This window comes from Oncorhynchus mykiss, chromosome 8 (genome assembly GCF_013265735.2).
Source record: "Oncorhynchus mykiss isolate Arlee chromosome 8, USDA_OmykA_1.1, whole genome shotgun sequence".
Lineage (NCBI taxonomy): Eukaryota > Metazoa > Chordata > Actinopteri > Salmoniformes > Salmonidae > Oncorhynchus > Oncorhynchus mykiss.
Window position 1 is genome coordinate 66,734,295 of NC_048572.1, and position 24,223 is coordinate 66,758,517.

Genomic DNA, 24,223 nt, shown 5'->3' on the forward strand with positions numbered 1-24,223 from the left:
TCGAGGGTCATGGTGAGGCTGGACATTGATCAGTGAAGCTCTCCTTCACTCATCAAGGTAACAATATACAGTATGACTAATAATCACTGCAATGAGCAGCCGCAGTGCTGGGCTCGGATTGGGAGGAAGACTGGTAAAAGCTGTGATTATACCCTAGACTTAGACACACTGCAACACTAGCTATGTGTAAAGCATCTTTTTGAGATGATGACTGACTGAATGTGAATAAGACTGTTGATGTTCTCTGAGGAAACCACTTCTAATCTATTACTGGAGAGTCAACATCATGTGACACACTGGATGAGCGTAGAACATTATGTTCTGATATGTTAGTTTACACGGCATGCTCTTTTGTTCTCTATAATTCAAGGATTAGTCATTTGATGGGGAGTTTTATATGATAATGACATAAAAATGCTGTCAATTAATGTTGCATAACGGCAACCGTGAATATGAATATCATTATATTTGACCCAGTCTCCTCTTTGGTACTTATTCTAGGGCTCCTCCATTAAGTTCAAGCACCCCTGTGTACATACTGGACTAAAAACAGTGGTATTCTATCCATATTAATTAACTGCAGTAATACATGCAGCATCAACAGAGTTATTTTTTTTATCCATTATTTTACTAGGTAAGTTGACTGAGAACACATTCTCAGCAACAACCCAGGGAATAGTTACTGGGGAGAGGAATGAGCCAATTGTAAACTGGGGATGATAAATTGACAGCCAGCTTGGGAATTTAGCCAGGGTTGACACCCCTACTCTTACTGTAAGTGCAATGGGCTCTTGAGTGACCACAGAGAGTCAGGACACCCGTTTAACATCCCATTTGAATGACAGCACCCTACACAGGGTAATGTCCCAAATCATTGCCCTGGGATTTTGTTTTAGACCAGTGGAAAGCATGCCTCCTACTGGAACTCCAACACTACTTCCATCAGCATCTGGTCTCCCATCCAGGAACTGACCAGCACCAACCCTACTTAGCTTCAGAAGCAAGCCAGCAGTGGGATGCAGGGTGGTATGCTGCTGGTTATTGTCTCACCTTTGCCTACTATTTTACTTCAGCAGTACTAGGAACTGTTTTACAACAAGTCCTGCATGGCTGTGTATGAGCGATAGAGCCTCAGCAGTTTGAATGAGTCAGGGAGGGGAGGGGGGATGTGAGGGTGTAATCAGGCAGAAGAGATCAGGGGAAGACCGAGCTGCTGTGCTGAAGAGAGGATCTACAGTGGTTACATAACCCAAATAACCCAGTTTACTTCGCTCTGCACCTCTCCGCTCTGGAAGGAAGACTACAGAGGAAGAAAATATGATCGTAGGTCTATACATTCTATTGCATATTCTTGATGTTTTTTATTCAGTTTGCTTGTATTAACACTGGGATTTAGATTCTCAACTGCTTTTTCATCACATTGTCTGTTACTCTAAGGGTCTTGACAAACAATTGGATTGTTTCTTTTTTTTTCAGTGCGAATGAACGAATACAAGAGGATATAAACACTGTATGACCTAAAGTTGTATATTCTATTTCAGTGAGTCATATCATCTGTGTGATCACCAAAGCAACAAGTAACATACAACATGTAAACGTAGGAATGACATTCACTCCCAGAGCAAAGCTGATTATATACACAACAATGCTACAGAATAATATACACATGTATGGGTCTTGAAAACAAGTTCAATCAAGCAATGGATGAAACATATGATTTATGAACCAAGGCACAAAACACAGAAATCAATCCAACCCCCCGAAGCCCTTAATAAGAGTAGACATGTTTTTATTTCAACTCTAAGTTGCTATGATTACAGTATGTTACTGTGCAAAGCAGTAAATACAGCAAACTTCCTGACTGAGTTGTGAAGATGTGGGGATGTTTTGGTCTGCCACAGCATGGCTATGTCCAGTGCCTGTTGGACTATTGGTCTCCATGACAGGAGCTGTTGTGGGGCTACATGGAGAAGAAAGACCACTACAGATCTGGGAGCAGATTGTGATCTAAGCAGCATCAGAGTCTTAATACCAATACCGTGCTGCTGTGAATACTAATGGTCTCCTACAATGCCTCTAAGGCCTCTCCATTCACTCCCATTAAACACCAGTTACTCAAGTGACCAATGCTGTTGCATAACCTCCTTTTCACCACTCACTCTATATGTTAGAGACTTTATGTTAGAACCCTGGGGAATGAAAACATATGTAGTTTTGTTTATAAGGGAAAGAACAGAATGTACAGTATTTCCGGAAAAGCAATTTTGACCCCTTCTCTCTGACACAGCAAAATAAAGGCATCGCCGTGGAGACTGTGAGGTACTTAATGAGCCTGTCAGCGTTGTGTAAACTGCATTGATGCTCTGGTACACAAATCAATTAGCCTTTCATATATTCCACCATTAGCAAAGTCGATCAATCACATTCCAATCACACACTGGCTCCCATATACTGCCGTATGTTAACTGTGGCAATGGGAATTCTCGTTTTTATCTCAACTGGGGATCTTTGACCTGGAGCTCCTCTCTAAATGTTATCCTCCACGGTTGGTGTGCTGCCTACTCAAACAGATCAATATTTTAGCTGAACCAAAATAGTATACTGTTGCACAAATGTCTAAGTGTTGTTAGTGGTGACAACCCTTAGACAACATAATGCAGCATTGAAAAGAGTCACTTAGATGAACTCTCTTTTAACGACTCTGGTTGTCCTTGTTTTCACATTTAACAGTATAGTCCGATTAAGTATAGTCAGACATATTCGGGTTGTTTTTCCAGTCCTGGATTGAGAAATGGGTCACCTAAACATGTATGAACAAAATGTTCTATTTCCATTTCATGTTTGGTACTCCTGCAGGGGCCATTTTGGGTGCAAAGGCAGGCTGGTAAACAACATGCATTAATGGTCTTCTCCAGCAGAGGCCTCCATCATTCATAGAACTGATGCAACAATGAAAAGAAACATACTTGTTGTGTCCAAAGCAGATTGCTTCAGATCAGTTTTTGCTTTGTGTGTCAAATAAAAATTGTGTTAACTATCTTCACATTGCAAGTTTATAATGCTGCCTTTACTGAAAAACTAATGTAACCATAAAGCCATTGGCTATAACGTCACATTAGCCGAGGTAGCACCATGTATTCAAGTAAAAAGTAATATGTTATACTTTACTCACTCTATTAACTAAATCATTAAAAAAATTCAAGCAGGAACACTATTAAATCATCCATTTCCTTATGTATTGTATTTACACAGCAATGACAATATTATCCTCATAGCACTGCTATGAAGTGCTAATGGCGCCAGAGGAGATGGCTGACGTTTTACGATCCCCAAACCAATTGTGCTATTGTGTGTGTTTTTTCGCATTATTTGCAACTTATTTTGTACATTATGTTTCTGCCACCGTGTCTTATGACCAAAAATAACTTATAGATATCAGGACAGCGATTACTCACCCCGTACTGGAGGAATACTTTTTCTTTAATGAGTTGGACGGGAAGGATTTACTTCAGATGCCCGACAAGGCTCTCATCCCCGTCATTCGCAGGAGAAAGAGATGGAGATATCGGGGAGAAAGGTCTGGGTGCCTTATAAGTATCCGACGATGAGCGGGTAATCTCCCTTTACCATCGGTCCTATTAGCCAATGTACAATCAATGGAAAATAAAATAGACAAACTGTGATCACGTACATCCTACAACGGGACATTAAAAACTGTAATATCTTATGTTTCACCGAGTCGTGGCTGAACGACGACATGAATAACATACAGCTGACAGGTTTTAAGCTTTTTCGGCAGAATAGAACAGCAGCCTCTGGTAAGACAAGTTTGGCGGTCTATGTATGTTTGTAAACATCAGCTGGTGCACGAAATCTAAGGAAGTCTCGAGGTTTTGCTCACCTGAGGTAGAGTATCTCATTATAAGCTTTAAGACCACACTATTTACCAAGAGAGTTTTCATCTATATTCTTCGCAGCTGTCTATTTAACACCACAAACCGATGCTGGCATTAAGACCACACTCAATGAGCTGTATATGGCCATAAGCAAACAGGAACATTTTCATCTAGTGGCGGCGCTCTAGTGGTCGGGGACATTAATGCAGGGAAACTCAGGGGTGCGTGCTAAGTCCCCTCCTGTACTCCCTGTTCACTCATGACTGCATGGCCAGGCACGACTCCAACACCATCATCAAGTTTGTCGATGACACAACAGTGGTAGGCCTGATCACGACTATGATGAGACAGCCTATAGGGAGAAGGTCAGAGACCTGGCCGTGTGGTGCCAGGACAACAACCTCTCCCTCAACGTGATTAAGACAAAGGAGATGAATGTAGACTACAGGAAAAGGATGACCGAGCACGCCCCCATTCTCATAGACGGGGCTGTAGTGGAGCAGGTTGAGAGCTTCAAGTTCCTTGGTGTCCAAATCACCAACAAACTATCATGGTCCAAACACACTAAGACAGTCCTGAAGAGGGCACAACAAAACCTATTCCCCCTCAGGAGACTGAAAAGATTCATCTTGGGTCCTCAGATCCTCAAAAGGTTCTACATCTGCACCATCGCTGCCTGGTATGGCAACTGTTAGGCCTCCGACCGCAAGGCACCACAGAGAGTAGTGCGTACGGCCCAGTACATCACTGGGGACAAGCTTCCTGCCATCCAGGACCTCTATACCAGATGGTGTCAGAGGAAGGCCGTAAAAAATGTCAGACTCCAGCCACCCTAGTTATAGATAGATTTTACTGGGTGACTTTCACTTTTACTTGAATCATTTTCTATTAAGGTATCTTTACTTTTACTCAAGTATGAAAATTGGGTACTTTTTCCACCACTGTTTGGTTCCAGGTAGAACCCTTTTCATATAGGGTTCTACCCTGAACCCAAAAGGGTTCTCCCATAGGGACAGCAGAAAAACCTTTTATAACCCTTTCTAAGAGTGTAGGGTGATCATGGTAATGTAGGAGTGGGAGCAGACTCAGTTGAGTCAGTTTATAACTAAATGCATGGCATCTCCTCAGGCCTCCCAGCCAGTCACCTAGTGTTGCATAACAGGTGCTTGCTGGGCCTTTCTAAATAAATGATGATTCAGTGATCTTTGGTGGAGTCTGTCTCTGTCTAACTCTGTGTGGTGTAATAAAATATTCACCTCACAACTCACTACTAACCACCTCCCTCCACACAACCTACCTCAACGTCTGAAGGCCCTTTCCTGCGCTAAGAAAATAAAAATTTACTGCGTCGCTGGTGGACGGTGGCCACCTGTAGAGGAGCGGATGTGTCTCTGAAAAGTGTCTGACAGGCTGGTTCTTAACGGCACAGCACGGCGGGCCAGGTTGCTGGTTCACCATGGTAGCGCTGGGCAGTCGGTGTCACCACTCATTACCGTCGAGGAGCTCATCGGATCCCTCTTCCAGGAGTCCCTTAGAAAAGAATAAAGGGAGATGCTTTACACTTTAATGACTTTCCCACAGAGTCTCTCTCCAAAACAACAGCCCCCTCCTAGATTGCTCTGCCTTGGCTGAAGCTGGAGGGTAGTGAGAGAGAGGATATTCTTCAGTGGACTAAAGCTGCTGGATGAATACAGGGTCCAGTGTCTGTCCAGTTGGCTGGGCCAGTCAACAGGGGGAATAATCGGGTCTTTATGTGGCATCCATGGGGCTTGCTAGGGACAGCTACTGCATTGTCCCCCCCCCCCCCCCCCCCTGTGCTCGCCTGATTGTCCTCCACAGCCAACATGGGGTCACGTTGGGGCACCCCCTCCAACCTAAAGTTGGTGTGTCCCCCATCCCCCTGCTGTCCTCCTTCAATACAAAACACATGGATTGTCCCTCCAGGTCATTCAGCTAATGACACCACAAGGCTTACAAGGTACCACAAGGTTTACAAGGCACCACAAGGTTTACAAGGCACCACAAGGTTTACAAGGCACCACAAGGTTTACAAGGCACCACAAGGTTTACAAGCCACCACAAGGTTTACAAGGCATCACAATGTTGACAAGGCAACTCTTCCTGGACCAGATTTAGGCAGATAAAATGGCTAAAAGGAAGGGGCTGCTTTCAGAGCTGTGATTTACATGGTTGCATATAGGATGCAGGGTGTTGAAATGGAAGCCAACTAGTCTGTTAATGATAAAACATCACTGATGCTGTGTGTCATTAGAATTGCAGAGGTAACGTTCCATAGATTTAACTGCTGCTGTAACATCTATACATGTCGTTAGGGGACCTTACCAGTGTGTGACTTTGTCTCGTCCCGTCCTTTTGGGATAGCACTGAAATTAGAATACACTCATTTACTGCCTCAGATCTCGATGGGGCTGTTTTTAGCATTAATTATCATACTCTCAGGTTTATTTTAACGCTTGTTACATAACTTCTCAAAGAACAGTACTTTTTTTAAGTAGTAAGAACAAGGCAGGATCTGTACTCCTCCCCCATGCCAGATCTCTAGGGCTTTCTAGATTTGTTTTTTTTTTTGTTACATCACTGTTTTATCTCTCAAAAAATCCTCTCACTTCCTCTGAACAGTTTGTGTTGTTTTACTCTGTCATCTACCGGTCAGTGATTGAGGTCAGGCTAGTAAAAGGCTGTCTTAGGACATCTAAGAAACCCAGTATCTAGCTGCTGAACATATTTGTCCTGAAATTGTGCAACAAATGCCCATTCATGTAGGCACATTGAATCAATAGCTACCATAAAGTATTAGGACACTTATTGCTATTACTTTGAACAGAAAGCTGTTTGAAAACTTGGGGAATTACGCAAGATTTTAACCATTTTTCTGCTAACGCTTACACTTAAGTAGCAGTTAGTATGATGGCATACACCTTCAGCACCAGGAATAACAAATCAAGTTAATAACAAATCACTAATCAAGTAAAAACAATATCTATACTTTTTGCAATCTACCCTACAGTATGCTACCTCTACAAAAGGTTCTATTGAAAGACATTATCATAATTCCTCTCTGAAAGACACCTTGTCTCCTAGCTGTGCTGTGCTGTGCTGTGATCTAATGCCATGCACAGTAGGCAGTCCCACTAAAAATATGCTGATCATAGTTATTTAATTCCATGGCTCATCATTGCTCATCATGGAGAAAACCATAGTCAGATGTAGCAAGCAAGACAGAGATGCTTAACTTTGCATAGTTGCTAGGCAACACATATCACCCCTGTTAACTGGCTTGGCAATGAAGCTGTGGATAGTTCCCTTTTTAATCAAGGTTTTCAGTGCAATTGATTTACTCTCATTTGATAGAAACTCATCTTTCCATCAATTGGAAACCACACAGAAGCCCATCAAAGATTAATCAAATCAGTATAATAATCAGTAACAGTGTTACTTAAGGCCTGCCTTGGCCAACTTCCTTGTTATGGTGTCCTGGTGTTACACCACAACATCTTTACCTTATTATGTTGCATCAGCTTACTGTAAAATCTACATTAATCTTACAGTAATGTGTGTCATACAATGGCTTACTACTATACACAAAAATGTAGCATTCTAGTTTGACTCTCTACTGAGATCACTATACAGTACTTCAGTTGGATGATGTTTTGTTGAACTGCAGTGTGAAAACATGAAGCTGTTGATGTGGATCAGAGCAAGAGATGGTGTATGTAATACCATATAATCGCATACCAGTTAACAACACTGATAATCCCTAGAGGGATTGGGACATGCAGACCGACGTAGAATGTGTGTGTGTGTGTGTGTGTGTGTGTGTGTGCGCACGCATCTGTGTATGAGTGCTTATGTCATACATTACATACCGTCCTGTCCTACTGTGTACACATATGGCAACACACATACCAATGTATACAGGATGGAACACTGGCACCTTATTCTCACTAAACAAGGTAACACACCCAGTAATGCAATGGCAAAAACAGTCAAGAGTGCCAACTGCCTAATAGTGTAAAAAACAGTAAAACTTGTGTACCATTTACAATAAGAGGTTTGGTAAATCACCTATTTACTCTGTTCCATCTGACTGCGCAATCCACTGTCTCATCAGCCCAGCCAAGCAATTAATAAACTTGATCTCCACTATAAAAAGCATCTAGACATTATCTCACGTTTCTTTTAGACTAACATTTAGTTTTCAACAGAGGAGAGTTGTATAAACCTTGCTGTCTCTCCGACAGACTCTCTCTCTTGCAACATTGTTAAAATATTAAAAGTCGATCTCCAGCTATCCCATAGTAATGAACATGTCGGGAGTCGGGACGAGACAGACAGGCAGGCGTCGTTTCTCAACCAGTCGATATCATGAATCAGCTGGCACATTTTTTATGGATATATACAAAGAAATGTCAATTGAAAAAAGGTCAAACGAAGTGCAGCTAGTTTGCAGTCTTTCCAACTTGAGTTTGAAGTGATTAGCTGTGTTGTTGGCTAGCTCCTCAGAACAACTGTGTCCTGACGAGTGAGCACATCTTCTATGCCAGGCGAAATCACGCCTCATTAGCTCATTGTTATGGATGCATCCAAATAAATGTCTCTAGAAAACAGATTAAACAAATGCAAATGCATCTACTTGCTGTTATTCTGGCTGCACTTTTTGACATGACTGTAAGTTAGCCGTAGTTGGCTAGCTAGCGACCAAGGGATAAGAACTTTGCCAGCCAGTATGCAACAGAAACATTTCGAACGAATGACTGGGTCGTGTCCATAGATACAGAGCAAAAAGACAGAACGACTGGGTCGCGTCTCAAACAACCAAACCGATAGAACCAAACGACCAGCCGGCTTGGGTAGAAAACCCTAGATGTGTGTCGTGGCTATACAGTTGAGGTCGGACGTTTACATACACTTAGGTTGGAGTCATTAAAACTCGTTTTTCAGCGATTCCACAAATATCTTGTTAACAAACTATAGTTTTGGCAAGTTGGTTAGGACATCTACTTTGTGCATGACACAAGTAATTTTTCCAACAATTGTTTACAGACAGATTATTTCACTTATAATTCACTGTATCACGATTCCAGTGGGTCAGAAGTTTACATACACTAAGTTGACTGTGCCTTTAAACAGCTTGGAAAATTCCAGACAATGATGTCATGGCTTTAGAAGCTTCTGATAGGCTAATTGGCATCATTTGAGTCCATTGGAGATGTACCTGTGGATGTATTTCAAGGCCTACCTTCTAACTCAGTGCCTCTTCGCTTGACATCATGGGAAAATCAAAAGAATTCAGCCAATACCTCAGAAAAAAAACTGTAGACATCCACAAGTCTGATTCATCCTTGGGAACAATTTCCAAATGCCTTAAGGTACCACGTTCATCTGTACAAACAATAGTACGCAGTATAAACACCATGGGACCACGCAGCCATCATACCACTCAGGAAGAAGACACGTTCGTTCTGTCTCCTAGAGATGGACGTATTTTGGTGCAAAAAGCGCAAATCAATTCCAGAACAACAGCAAAGGACCTTGTGAAGATGCTGGAGGAAACAGGTACAAAAGTATCTATATCCACAGTAAAACGAGTCCTATATAGACATAACCTGAAAAGCCACTCAGCAAGGAAGAAGCCACTGCTCCAAATCCGCCATAAAACAGCCAGACTACAGTTTGCAACTGCAAAAGAGATCGTACTTTTTGGAGAAATGTCCTCTGGTCTGATGAAAGAAAAATAGAACTGTTTGGCCATAATGACCATCGTTATGTTTGGAGGAAAAACGGGGAGGCTTGCAAGCCGAAGAACACCATCCCAACCGTGAAGTACGGGGGTGGCAGCATCATGTTGTGGGGGTACTTTGCTGCAGGGGGGACTGGTGCACTTCACAAAATAGATGTGGCAAATCATGAGGCAGGAAAATTACGTGGATATACTGAAGCAACATCTCAAGACATCAGTCAGGAAGTTAAAGCCTGGTCGCAAATGGGTCTTCCAAATAGACAATGACCCCAAGCATACTTCCAAGGTTGTGGCAAAATGTCTCAAGGACAGCAACGTCAAGGTATTGGAGTAGCCATCACAAAGCCCTGACCTCAATCCCATAGAAAATTTGTGGGCAGAACTGAAAAAGCGTGTGTGAGCAAGGAGGCCTACAAACCCGACTCAGTTACACCAGCTCTGTCAGGAGGAATGGGCTAAAATTCACCCAACTTATTGTGGGACGCTTGTGGAAGGCTACCTAAAATGTTTGACCCAAGTTAATCAATTTAAAGGCAATGCTACCAAATACTAATTGAGTGTATGTAATCTTCTGACCCACTGGGAATGTGATGAAAGAAATAAAAGCTGAAATAAATAATTCTCTCTGCTATTATTCTGACATTTCACATTCTTAAAATAAAGTGGTGATCTTAACTGACCTAAGACAGGGAATTTGTACTAGGATTAAATGTCAGGAATTGTGAAAAAGTGAGTTTAAATGTATTTGGCTAAGGTGTATGTAAACTTCCGACTTCAACTGTATCTTGTGGAAGACTGAAATAGTATGAATACATTTATGAAAGTAATGTTTTTAATGAAAATATGTCTATCATTATTTGAATTAGTCTCGGCCTAACAACACCCATGCCAATATATCCTCCAAACACCGGCTTCTCGGGTGTTATCACATAAATAAAGTAGTGTTCTCAGACAGTGTACAGGTTCATGGTACAGAACTACACTGTCTCTGACCTGGCCAATGACAAAGGTTGGTCACACAACTACTCCTTTGGCTGCTGAGTCTCTATTACATCCTGGGCTTTCATTGTGTCCTCATGGGTAGGCTCTTTCACACAACAAGGTGCTGCTGTGCTGTCCTTCTCACCTGTACCCTCCGTCTGCGATCTGATTACATTCACTCCCCGTCTCAGTCCAAAAGCAAGAGAGCTAGAGAAAGGGGAGAAAGGAAGTCAGGAAACCTGAAACCAGACATTATGTTAAACTGGCCATGATTATGACAGAATACGAGTAGAATGAAAGTAATACCACCATTGTATCAACCCCTGTTCACACAGAGGTCAAGCTATAAGTCTAGACTCTGCTGTTGGAGCCAGTACTTACAGTATACTGTATGTGTAAAGTTGTGTAAAACTGTTTGACTATTCAAAACTTTGGTCAATGTGTTCATGTAAACATCAAAAAGTTGTATCTCATGATCTCCAATATTAAAATCTTAAAAAGATTCATGTTTGAATTCTCTCTTAATTCCAGGAATTTATTTTTAAAAATGTTGCTTTGAAAGTTTGCATAGTAGGCTATTGTAACTTAATTCCACCAGATGTCTCTCAACAGTATTTACAATTATTCTGTTGGGGAAAAGTCATTAATGGGTAGCACCAGGCATGAAGGAAACACCTGTTTCCGGGGTTTCCCCAGAATCAGTGCAGGCCACACAGACACAGCTGACTCATGAAAGCTAAGAAACAATAAGTTACCCCTCCTCCTGCTCTGTGACATCAGATGACACATTAACAATACTTCACTGACCTGAGGAGTGTGGGAGGAAAGAATTTGACTGAGCCATGAAAACACTCCCTTTATCATACAATCTAGGCGGTTGGGTAAATGTCAATTCAAATCAAAGTTTATTGGTCTCTGATGTTATCGCAGGTGCAGCGAAATGCTTGTGTTTCTAGCTCCAACAGTGCAGTGATAACTAGCAATACAAAGCAATACATACATAATTCAAAAAGTTAAAAATAAAGAAATTAAGAAATATCAGATCAAGCAATGTCAGAGTCTAGAATATCAATATACAGTATAATGGTTTGGTTTGTATAGACAGTATGGACAGTATATGAATAGAAAAGCTGTGTACAGTAGTAGTTCTATATGACTAGAACACAGTATATACTGTACATAGAGTACCAGTCAAAAGTTTGGACACAGCTACTCATTCCAGAGTTTTTCTTTATTTTTACTATTCTCTACATTGTAGAATAATAGTGAAGACATCAAAATTATGAAATAACACATAAGGAATCATGTAGTAGCCAAAAAAGTGTTAAACAAATCAAAATATATTTTATATTTGAGATTCTTCAAAGTAGCCACACTTTTCCTTGATGATAGCTTTGTACACTCTTGCCATTCTTTCAACCAGCTTCACCTGGAACAGGCCCAGATCCACACCTTTTGCTTGAAGAAAATACATTGGAAAAGAGGCAGCAGATTGGGCACCCTTCTGAGAATCTGGAGGCGAGCGAGTAAACTCCCATTGCCTTCCATTTTTCTTACTAATGTGCAATCATTGGAAAATAAAATTGATGACCTATGACTAAGATTATCCTACCAACGGGACATTAAAAACTGTAACATCTTGTGTTTCACCGAGACGTGGCTGAACGAAGACACAGACAATATAGAGCTAGCGGGATTCTGAGACAAAGACGCTACTTCTGGTAAGACGAGGGGTGGGGGTGTGTTTCTTTTGTCAATAACAGCTGGTGAGCAATGTCTAATATTAAAGAAGTCTCGAGGTATTGCTCGCCTGATGTAGAGTACCTTATGATAAGCTGTAGACCACACTATCTACCAAGACAGTTCTCACCTGTATTATTCGTAGCCGTCTATTTACCACCACAAAGTGAAGCTGGCACTAAGACCGCTCTCAACCAACTCTATAAGGCCATAAGCAAAGGAGAAAATGCTCACCCAGAAGCGACACTCCTAGTGGCCAGGGACTTTAATGCAGGCAAACTTAAATCAGTTTTACAAAAATTTTACCAGCATGTCACGTGCAACCAGGGGGAAAAAATCCTAGACCACCTTTACTCCACACACAGAGATGCATATAAAGCTCTCCCTCGCCATCCATTTGGCAAATCAGACCATAATTCTATCCTCCTGATTCCTGCTTACAAGCAAAATCGAAAGCAGGAAGTATCAGTGATTCGCTCAATACGGAAGTGGTCAGCTGGATGCTAAGCAACAGGACTGTTTTGCTAGCACAGTCTGGAATATGTTCCGGGATTCATCCAATGGCAAAGAGGAATACACCACCTCAGTCATCAGTTTCATCAATAAGTGCATTGATGACGTCATCCCCACAGTGACTGTACGTACTTATTCCATACCAGAAGCCATGGATTACAAGCAACATCCGCATTGAGCTAAAGGCTAGAGCTGCCACTTTCAAGGAGCAGGAGACTAATTAGGATGCTTACAAGAAATCCCGCTATGCCCTCAGACGAACCATCAAACAAGCAAAGCGTCAATACAGGATTAAGATTGAATCCTACTACACCGGCTCTGACGCTCGTCGGATGTGGCAGGGCTTGAAATCTATTACGGACTACAAAGAGAAACCCAGATGCGAGCTGCCCAGTGACTCAAACCTACTAGATGAGCTAAATGCCTTTGATGCTTACTTCGAAGGCAAGCAACACTGAAGCATGCACGAGAGCACCAGCTGTTCTGGATGGCAGTGTGATAACGCTCTCGGTAGCCCATGTGAACAAAACCATTAAACAGCCGCTGGGCCAGACAGATTACCAGAACGTGTACTTAAAGCATGCGCGGACCAACTGTCAAGTGTCTTAACGGACATTTTCAACCTCTCCCTGAGTCTGTAATACCTACATGTTTCAAGCAGACCACCATAGTCCCTGTGCCCAAGGAAGGAAAGTGAACCTGCCTAAATGATTACCACCCCGTGGTACTCATGTCAGTAGCCATGAAATGCTTTGAAAGGCTGGTCATGGCTCACATCAACAGCATCCTCCCGGACACCCTAGACCCACTCCATTTCGTATACCGCCCCAACAGATACACAGATGACGGAATCTCAATCGCACTCCACACTGCCCTCTCTCGCCTGGACAAAAAGAACACCTATGTGAGAATGCTGTTCATTAACTACAGCTCAGCGTTCAACACCATAGTGCCCATGAAGCTCATCACTAAGCTAAGTACTCTGGGACTAAACACCTCCCTCTGAAACTGGATCCTGGACTTCCTGGTATGGCAACTGCTCGGCATCTGACCGTAAGGCGCTATAGAGGGTAGTGCGTATGGCCCAGTACATCACTGCGTCCAAGCTTCCTGCCATCCAGGACCAATATAGTAGGCAGTGTCAGAGGAAAGCCCATAAAATTGTCAGAGACTCCAGTCACCCAAGTTATAGACTGTTTTCTCTGCTACCGCATGGCAAACGGTACCGGAGCGCCAAGTCTAGGACCAAAGTGCACCTCAACAGCATCTACCCCCAATGCCATAAGACTGCTGAACAATTCATAAAACATTACATTGACCCCCCCACCCACCCATTTTGTACACTGTTGCTACTCGCTGTTTGTTTGTTACCTATGCATAGTTACTTTGCCCCCACCTACTTGTACAGATTACCTCAACTAGCCTGTACCACTGCACACTGTACCAGTGCCTCCTGTATATAGCCTCATTATTGTTACTGTGTTACTTTTTATTATGACTTTCTATTTTAGCCTACTTGGTAAATATTTTCTTCTTCTTGAACTGGGAACCACACATGCAGAGATCATCCGTTCACCTACTCTGCGTCTCACAAACACATGGCGGTTGGAACCAAAAATCTTGAATTTGGACTCATCAGACCAAAGGACAGATTTCCACCGGTCTAATGTCTATTGCTTGAGTTACTAGGCCCAACCAAATCTCTTCTGCTTAATGGTGTCCTTTAGTAGTGGTTTCTTTGCAGCAATTCGACCATGAAGGCCTGATTCTCCTCTGAACAGTTGATGTTGAGATGTGTCTGTTACTAGAACTCTGTGAAGCATTTATTTAGGTTGAAATATCTGAGGCTGGTAATTCTAATGAACTTATCCTCTGCAGCAGAGGTAACTCTGTCTTCCCTTCCTGTGGAGGTCCTCATGAGAGCTAATTTTATCATAGTGCCTGATGGTTTTTGCCACTGCACTTTCAAAGTTCTGGACATTTTCCGTATTGACTGAACTTCATGTCTTAATGGACTGTTGTTTCTCTTTGCTTATTTGAGCTGTTCTTGCCATAATATGGACTTGGTCTTTTACCAAATATGGCTATCTTCTGTATACCACCCCTACCCTGTCACAACACAACTGATTGGCTCAATCACATTAACCTCTTGAAGCTAGGGGGCACTATTTTTATTTAGGAAAAATAACGTTCCCAAAGTAAACAGCCTATTTCTCAGGACCAGATGCTAGAATATGCATATAATTGACAGCTTAGGATAGAAAACACGCTAAAGTTTCCAAAACTGTCAAAATATTGTCTGTGAATATAACATAACTGATATTGCAAGCGAAACCCTGAGGAAAATCCAATCAGGAAGTGCCTCTTATTTTGAAACCCTTCTGTTCCTTTGCATGCCTATCCTCCATTTAAAGGGATATCAATCAGATTCCTTTTTCTACGTCTTCCCTAAGGTGTCTACAGCCTTTAGACGTAGTTTCACGCCTTTATGTTGAAGAATGAGCGTAAACGACCACATTGCGTAAGTGGCCAGCTGATGGATCTCAGAGTGATTCTTGCATAAAAGAGAGAGGTACTGTAGCCATTTTCCTCCCGGTCCTACTGAAAAGCCAACTGTCCCGGTTGATATATTATCGAATAGATATTGGAAAAACACCTTGAGGATTGATTATAAAAAACGTTTGCCATGTTTCCGTCGATATTATGGATATAATTTAGATTTTTTTTCGGCATTGTCGTGACCGCTATTTCCGGTGGATTTCTGAACATAACGTGACAAACAAACTGAGGTATTTTGGGTATAAACATAATCTTTATGGAACAAAAGGAACATTTGCTGTCTAACTGGGAGTCTCGTCAGTGAAAACATCCGAAGATCATCAAAGGTAAATGGTTAATTTGATTGCTTTTCTGATTTTCGTGACCAAGCTTCTTGCAGCTAGCTGGAAATAATGCTGTGCTAGGCTATTGATAAACTTACACAAATGCTTGTCTTGCTATCGCTATAAAGCATCATTTCAAAATCTGAGACAACAGGGTGATTAACAAAAGGCTAAGCTGTGTTTCACTATATTTCACTTGTGATTTCATGAATATGAATATTTTCTAGTAAGATTATTTGACCGTTGCACTATGCTAATTAGTGTAGTTGCTGACAATTCTCCCGGATCCGGGATGGGTAGTTCCAAGAGTTAAGAAGGAAAGAAATTCCACAAATTCACTTGCACACCTGTTAATTGAAATGCATTCCAGGTGACTACCTCATGAAGCTGATTGAGAGAATGCCAAGATTGTGCAAAGCTGTCATCAAGGCAAAGGTTGGCTACTTTGAAGAATGTTCAATATAAATTTTATTTGATTTGTTTAACACTTTTTGGGTTACTACATGATTCCATATGTTATTTAATAGTTTTGATGTCTTCACTATTATTTTACAATGTAGAAAAACCCTGGAATGAGTAGGTGTGTCCAAACTTTGACTGGTAGTGTATCAAGTGGGTAAAACAGCATGTAAACATTATTTAAGTGACAAGTGTTCAATGGCTATGCACATAGGGCAGCAGTCTCTAAGGTATAGGTTAGTGTCCCGGGTGTTAGCCGCCATGACTGAAATTCTGGGCAGGGTACTGGGGGCGGAGGCCAGTTAGTGATGACTGTTTAACAGTCTGATGGCCTGGAGATGAAAGCTGTTTTTCGGTCTTTCAGTCCCAGCTTTGATGCACCTGTACTGTCTTCACCTTCTAGATGATGGTTTGCTCCCGGTTATGCGTGGGCTGACAGTTGCCATAAAAGGCAATGATACAGCCCGACAGAATGCTCTCGATGGTGCAGCTGTAGACGTTTGTGAGGGTCTTAGGGGCCAAGACAAATTTCTTCAGCCTCCTGAGGTTGAAAAGGCATTGTTGCGCCTTCTTCACCATGCTGTCAGTGTGGAGGGACCATTTCCGGTCCTCACTGATGTGCAAGCCTAGAAACTTGAAGCTTTTGACCCTCTCTATTGCGGCCATGTCACCTGTAGTCCACAATCAGATCCTTAATTTTGTTGACATTGCAGGAGAGGTTACCACTACGACAGGGCTCTCACCTCCTCCCTGTATGCTGTCTCATTGTTGTTGGTAATCAGGCCTACAGTACTACTGTTGCGTCATCAACAAACTTGATGGTTGACTTGGAGTCATGCGTGGCCACACAGTCATGGATGAACAGGGAGTACAGGAGGGAGCTGGGACCGGGTGTGTTGAGGACCAGCGTGGCATAGGTGTTGTTGCCTACCTTCACCACTCGGGGTCAGTCCATCAGAAAGTCTAGGAGCCAGTTGCAGAGGGCAGGGATCAGACCCAGGGATCAGACCCAGGGCCCTGAACTTCGTGATGAGCTTGGAGGGCACAAAGGTGTTGAAGGCTGTGCTGTAGTTGATGAACATCATTCTCACATAGCTCTTGTTCAGGTGGGATAGTGCAGTATGCAGTACAATGGAAATTGCGTCGTCCATTGGGGCGATACGCAAATTATTTTGGTTCTAGGGTGTCAGGTAAGGTGGAGGTGATATGATCCTTAACTAGCCTCTCAAAGCACTTCATGATGACAGAAGTGAGTACTACGGGGCAATAGTCATTTAGTTCCTTTACCTTCACTTTCTTAGCTACAGGAACAATGCTGGGCATCTTGAAGCAGGTGGGGACAACAGACTGGGATATGGAGAGATTTAATATGTCTGCAAAGACTCCAGCCAGCTGGTCTGCACATGCTCTGAGGACGGCTTGGGGTGCCATCTGGGCCGGCAGCCTTGTGAGGGTAGTCAAGAGCAGCACAAGTGCAGCGCTCCACCCAATTTGCTCATGATAATACTGAGTAAATCAATATGAACACTTTGCTTTAAATATATTATGTGGAGAGTGAATAAGAGAGAGAACGTGTGCGTGTACAGTGTATCACAAAAGTGAGTACACCCCTCACATTTTTGTAAATATTTGAGTATATCTTTTCATGTGACAACACTGAAGAAATGACACTTTGCTACAATGTAAAGTAGTGAATGTACAGCTTGTATAACAGTGTAAATTTGTCCCCTCAAAATAACTCAACACACAGCCATTAATGTCTAAACCTCTGGCAACAAAAGTGAGTACACCCCTAAGTGAAAATGTCCAAATTGGGCCCAATTAGCCATTTTCCCTCCCCGGTGTCATGTGACTCGTTAGTGTTACAGGTGTGAATGGGGAGCAGGTGTGTTAAATCACACTCCCTCATACTGACTGGTCAATGGAAGTTCAACATGGCACTTCATGACAAAGAACTCTCTGAGGATCTGAAAAAAAGAATTGTTGCTCTACATAAAGATGGCCTGGGCTATAAGAAGATTGCCAAGACCCTGAAACTGAGCTGCAGCACGGTGGCCAAGACCATACAGCCGTTTAACTGGACAGGTTCCAATCAGAACAGGCCTCACCATGGTCGACCAAAGAAGTTGAGTGCACGTGCTCAGCGTCATATCCAGAGGTTGTCTTTGGGAAATAGACGTATGAGTGCTGCCAGCATTGCTGCAGAGGTTGAAGGGGTGGGGGGTCAGCCTGTCAGTGCTCAGACCATACGCCGTACACTGCATCAAATTGGTCTGCATGGCTGTCGTCCCAGAAGGAAGCCTCTTCTAAAGATGGTGCACAAGAAAGCCCGCAAACAGTTTGCTGAAGACAAGCAGACTAAGGACATGGATTACTGGAACCATGTCCTGTGGTCTGATGAGACCAAGATAAACTTATTTGGTTCAGAGGGTGTCAAGCGTGTGTGGCGGCAACCAGGTGAGGAGTACAAAGACAAGTGTGTCTTGCCTACAGTCAAGCATGGTGGTGGGAGTGGCATGAGTGCTGCCGGCACTGGGGAGTATGTACTGTGACATACTGAAGCAGAGCATGATCCCCTCCCTTCGGAGACTGGGCCGCAGGGCAGTATTCCTACATGATAACGACCCCAAACACCTCCAAGACAACCACTGCCTTGCTAAAGAAGCTGAGGGTAAAGGTGATGGACTGGCCAAGCATGTCTCCAGACCTAAACCATGTTCAGCATCTGTGGGGCATCCTGAAATGGAAGGTGGAGGAGTGCAAGGTCTCTAGCATCCACCAACTCCGTGATGTCGTCATGGAGGAGTGGAAGAGGACTCCAGTGGCAACCTGTGAAGCTCTGGTGAACTCCATGCCCAAGAGGGTTAAGGCAGTGCTGGAAAATGATGGTGGCCACACAAAATATTGACACTTTGGGCCCAATTTTGACATTTTCACTTAGGGGTGTACTGTGTGTGTTGAGTTATTTTGAGGGGACAGCAAATTTACACTGTTATACAAGCTGTACACTCAGTACTTTACATTTACAAAAATGTGAGGGGTGTACTCACTTTTGTGATATTCTGTATGTGTGTGAGAAAGAGAGAGAGAGAGAGAGGGGGGGGGTGGAAGAGAGAGAGGGGGGTGCATGAAAACATTACACAATAATGTGGAAACTGATGAATGAAATAAGATACAGACAGGAAAGTATTTATGTGTCCTAATTTGAACTCCTGACTTCTGATTCAATGTGAGGGGTGTTGAGGTTTACTGGATTTTAGGTTTTGTTTTACAAATTCACAATCTTTCTATTCAACTTAATTGCGCTTTTTTTTCAACAAGATTTTTGCTTACGGTGGATAATGTCAAGCACAGTTCTTTGTAGCTCAGAATGTCACAACCCTCCAAGGTCATCTCCTTCCTGTCACACAGTCAATTCTGTAAGCTAGGGTCTTTTTTTTGCAAGGGAACATTTAATACTTTGCTAGTGCATGAAAATGTAGTGCTTTGCTGGTGCGTGAAAAATGTTCCCTTGCTAAAAAAGTTCATAGCTCACAGAATTGACTGTGTTGAATCAATACACTTGTTTGATGTCCATATCACTCCTTACAAATTCATATGGATATGTCGATGGAAATAGACTATCTCTAGGCGGGAAAAGTAGCAATAAAAACATCCGTTCAAGGCTTTTCAAAGGATCTAAATGAATGGGTGCATGCATGTCCTTGTGGAAGTGTAGGGTGAAATCAGCATTAGTGGGACACTTTTTGGTAGATCGCTATGTAGAAAATCCTAATCAGTCTACCACAAACACAAATGTCCCACGACACCTGATGTCCCACTAGTGCAGACTTCACCCTAAACAACAACATAGTGCTCCTGCAGCGATCCTGAGAAAGGGAAGCCTCTGCAAAACCAGGGAAGCCTCTGCAAAACTGGTTCTCAGTATATTCCGTTACATAACCGATTTCTGCAGGAGAGGAGGGGGTTGCAGAGGGGCAGGGAATAGAGGAATACAAATACAGTTTCAGTCTGGACCAGATTCGACCAGTTTGGGTACAAGCACCCGCATCCCCCTGAATGTATTTGTGTAAAATGAGTAGTGAGCATATTCCCATTTTTTCCCATCTGATTTGTAATACTTTTCTTGATAGAAACATTATGTGATGCGGTCCTCTCTTGTGCATGTCATTAGTTTAGCATGTTACATATGTGGTGGATTTTCATGCAGTGTAACCAATGCATCCTGCATAAAAACATATTTTAGTGGAACTACCTTATGTCTGTGCAGGACATTTCTGAAATTCACTCACAAGCTATGAGTTATTATTTGAGTAGCAGACCTTTTTACTTTGATTAGCACTTTGTGCCCAGACAGTTATACATAACTGCCTGTCAGTGTTCCTCCCCGCTGTAGAGATCAAAGGGTTGATAGATAGATGCCATGCAAGAAGACTGTGCCCAGTGTCAATGTCACACACCCTATGATGACATACGGCTAGACTTGTGACACTGCCATGCTGATAGTGATGTCAGCATACTCCAGATGCCATAAAGAGAGCCTTCCATTGACACAACTAGACAAGGGATAGGTAGTTCTTATTTTGAAGTTATGAGGATGTTTTCATGGTCAATAAAGATAAAAGCTCCACAGGTGATGAAGTACTTAGCCCTTACATGACATTACATCACATGTTCTTTGACAGAAAGAGAGGCAAATGAATGCAGGCCTACAGTGTATTCAAAATGGATAGAATTTACCTTGATAATCACAATTCCACTGCTTCGGTTTAGCATTCAGTTCTGCATCCTCAGAAATGTAGTAGGCCTGAATATGGTGCCAGTTATTAAGTCATAGGTCAGACAGACATAATAATAATGTGGTGTTTGAAGACAATTTATCAAACCGTGTGTAAAGTACTAGAGACATCATGATGAGTATTGGCGAGAGGAGAGAGGTTTCACACATCTGTCACCTGAGCTTTAATCTCTTATTCTAGGCAAAGAATATCAACGTGTTTAATGTAAATACAACAAATAGATTGTTTAGGGGATCAGAGGAATGTGGGTTGTTTGGGGCCCAAAAAATGTTAATATAAATGCTGTTTTTGTATGTATGAACTTAGATCTGTGTACACATACAAATATTTCTTACATAAAACGTACTCTGATCGAGAGGAGAGGAGAGGAGAGGAGAGGAGAGGGGGGAAGAAGGAAGAGTGGAAGTGGTTCCAGGATTGGAATCTTTTCCCGGAGCTAACCACGCTGTTAATCCTGCTGTGGCTTTCATCTAGATTTACTGTATAGAGGGAAGAAACAGGCTTGCCCGAACCAAATCGCCTGACTCTGAACCTCACTGGTGGTGGGGCACTGTTTTAATAACTGTTATGAAGAAACCACTCTCTCGGAGTACCATTCTCTGTTTAGGTAATTTGTCCATCATAACACTATTATAAACGGTTTAATATAGACTACAGTATGTAGTGTAAGGCCTGTTTCAATATGATTCTAAAAATGTAACAAATACTCTGAAGATCTTTTCCCGCATTTTCCTGGAAATGGGATTTGAATCAACAACCTTCAGGTCACACAAGGTCATCTCCTCCAGCCCCTGAGCCTCTGCGTTGGCCCATAGCTGTTGCTGTACCTGGTGCATGTAGTGACTGGTGCAGCCAGCACCATCACAATAAGAGGCTTACAGGAAACAGCTCTTAATGAGGCTTGATACGTTACAGCACAGGCCCCCACCAGGAACAACACCACAGCTTTGTGCCCTCCTCTCCTTTGTGGTGCTGTGGCTATTACTAGCTAGCTAACACCAGAGTGAGCTTGTGTGCAGAACATACCGGAAACCCTGGGATCCGTTATCAGGATCACTGAACAGGTCAATGGAAGAGTCCTCAGCCATGCCTATGTTACTGCGGTGTTCTGTGATGTTACACGGTATGGGTGAGTTACGCCACCTGGCTTAAGCCCATATGAATAAAGCCCCAGCAAAAACAGCTGATCTCAGGTGTTTCCAAGAATGCACATCAAAAGAGGATACGGATGCAGATTGCTGCCTGCTACACCCTCACTCTAACCCCAGACACACACACACAACCACACACCCTCTCACACATCACATGCAGGTAACTGCCAAAATAAGGGAAACACCAACATAAAGTGTCTTAATAGTCCGTTGGGCCACTACAAGCCAGGACACCTTCAATGCAACTTTGCATAGGTTCTACAACTGTCTGCAACTCTATTGGAGGGATGCAACACCATTCTTCCAAGATAAATTCTATAATTTTGTGTTTTGTTGATGGTGGTGAAAAACGCTGTCTCAGGCGCCGCTCCAGAATCTCTCATAAGTGTTCAATTAGTTTGAGATCTGGTGACTGAGATGGCCATGGCATATGGTTTACATAGCTTTCATGCTCATCAAATCATTCAGTAACCGCCCATGCCCTGTGGTTGGGAGCAATATCATCCTATGGGGCATAGCCATGATAGCCAAAATAATGGCCAAAATAATGGCCTGCCCAGCATTTTTTTTAATGACTAAGCATGATGGGATGTTAATTAATGAATGAACTCAGGAACCACCCCTGTGTGGAAAACACCTGCTTTCAATATAGTTTGTATCCCTCATTTACTCAAGTGTTTCCTTTATTTTGGCCGTTACCTGTACATTCTCACACTGTCTCATTCACTCCGAAAAGTACGCACGTACAGTCAGTGTAATTTAATTTCAGCATTTTCATTCAGACCACCAGGCCAGTGTTAGTGTGCATGGCCAGGCGAGGGAAAGAGGACTTCTTATGTTTGAAGTTTGATAAAGGCTTTAGCCGTGCCCCAATAATGAAGCCAGTGAAATCAAAAGGGGGCTTTCGCACAAACTGAACACACTATGAATAAACAAGCCACTCTTATATAATAACATATTCACAATACACAAGGATGGAAATCCTCATTATCATAGGGGCCACACAATGGGCTTCAGAGTGGCATTTACTGGTGTCACATTCAGTTTGAGACATTCGCCCTTGATGGCATAGGCCATTTATTGACACCCCCATCTCCCGACGCCTCACTCCCCCTGCGGCAGATCAGAGACATGGTATTACGGTTAACATGCACAAAGTGTCTATCTGTTTAAATGTATGTTAATCCATGTTCTCCATGTGAGATTATAATGACAGATTGCACAACACATTGAGGGTTAAAGTTAAAGGGACTTAATGGGGATTGAAGTTTGGTGTTGTGCTCAATACTGTACTTCACAGAAAAGGTTCTGCACCAAATCTAAATGAGTTTAATCAGCTTACTGTACTATTTCCACAACTACTTCTTAGCACTGCTTCTTCTGCTATTACAACTAATACATTATTATTTCTACAACAACCATTACTACTAAAAATACTACTACAAGCACTGTACTTGTGCTATGGTGGTATTTATTTTCTTCTCAGGGTGTAGTTCTAGTTCATGCCCCTAGGTATTGACTGGGTGTCCCATACTATTATCACTGCTTTATCAGACATTAATTCCCAGTGCAAAACAACCTGGTTGTACACAACTGCTCTACTAAACAACAGTAGCAGCATAGCTACATTCTTTCAGGTCAATTTTCCACCACATCTTTTTAACCAGACCAGTGTAAGTCTAGTGAGGCCCCTCGCATGGTCAGGCACTGACAGGCAGGTATGAACCATAAAGACTGAGATCAAAGTTAGCCTGGGCTGAGATTCTCGAAACCTTCATAGCACTCAGATTGTGTACCACACTGCATTGTAGACACTGGAAGAAAGATGCTTTCAGAAACTAGTCGTTCAATTAAATGAATAACTGTTGAGTGGAACAGAACAGATTTAGCGGGAGCACGTGGAGTCCAACTGTATTTACAAGCCATAATAGTTATAGATTTACAGTAGCTCTCTGGGGTGCCCTGACCCTGCCAAAATACAAGGTATGTTTGTGACTCAGCTGTCACAAAGGTTCACCAGGTGCAGGTTCAAAGTCATCTT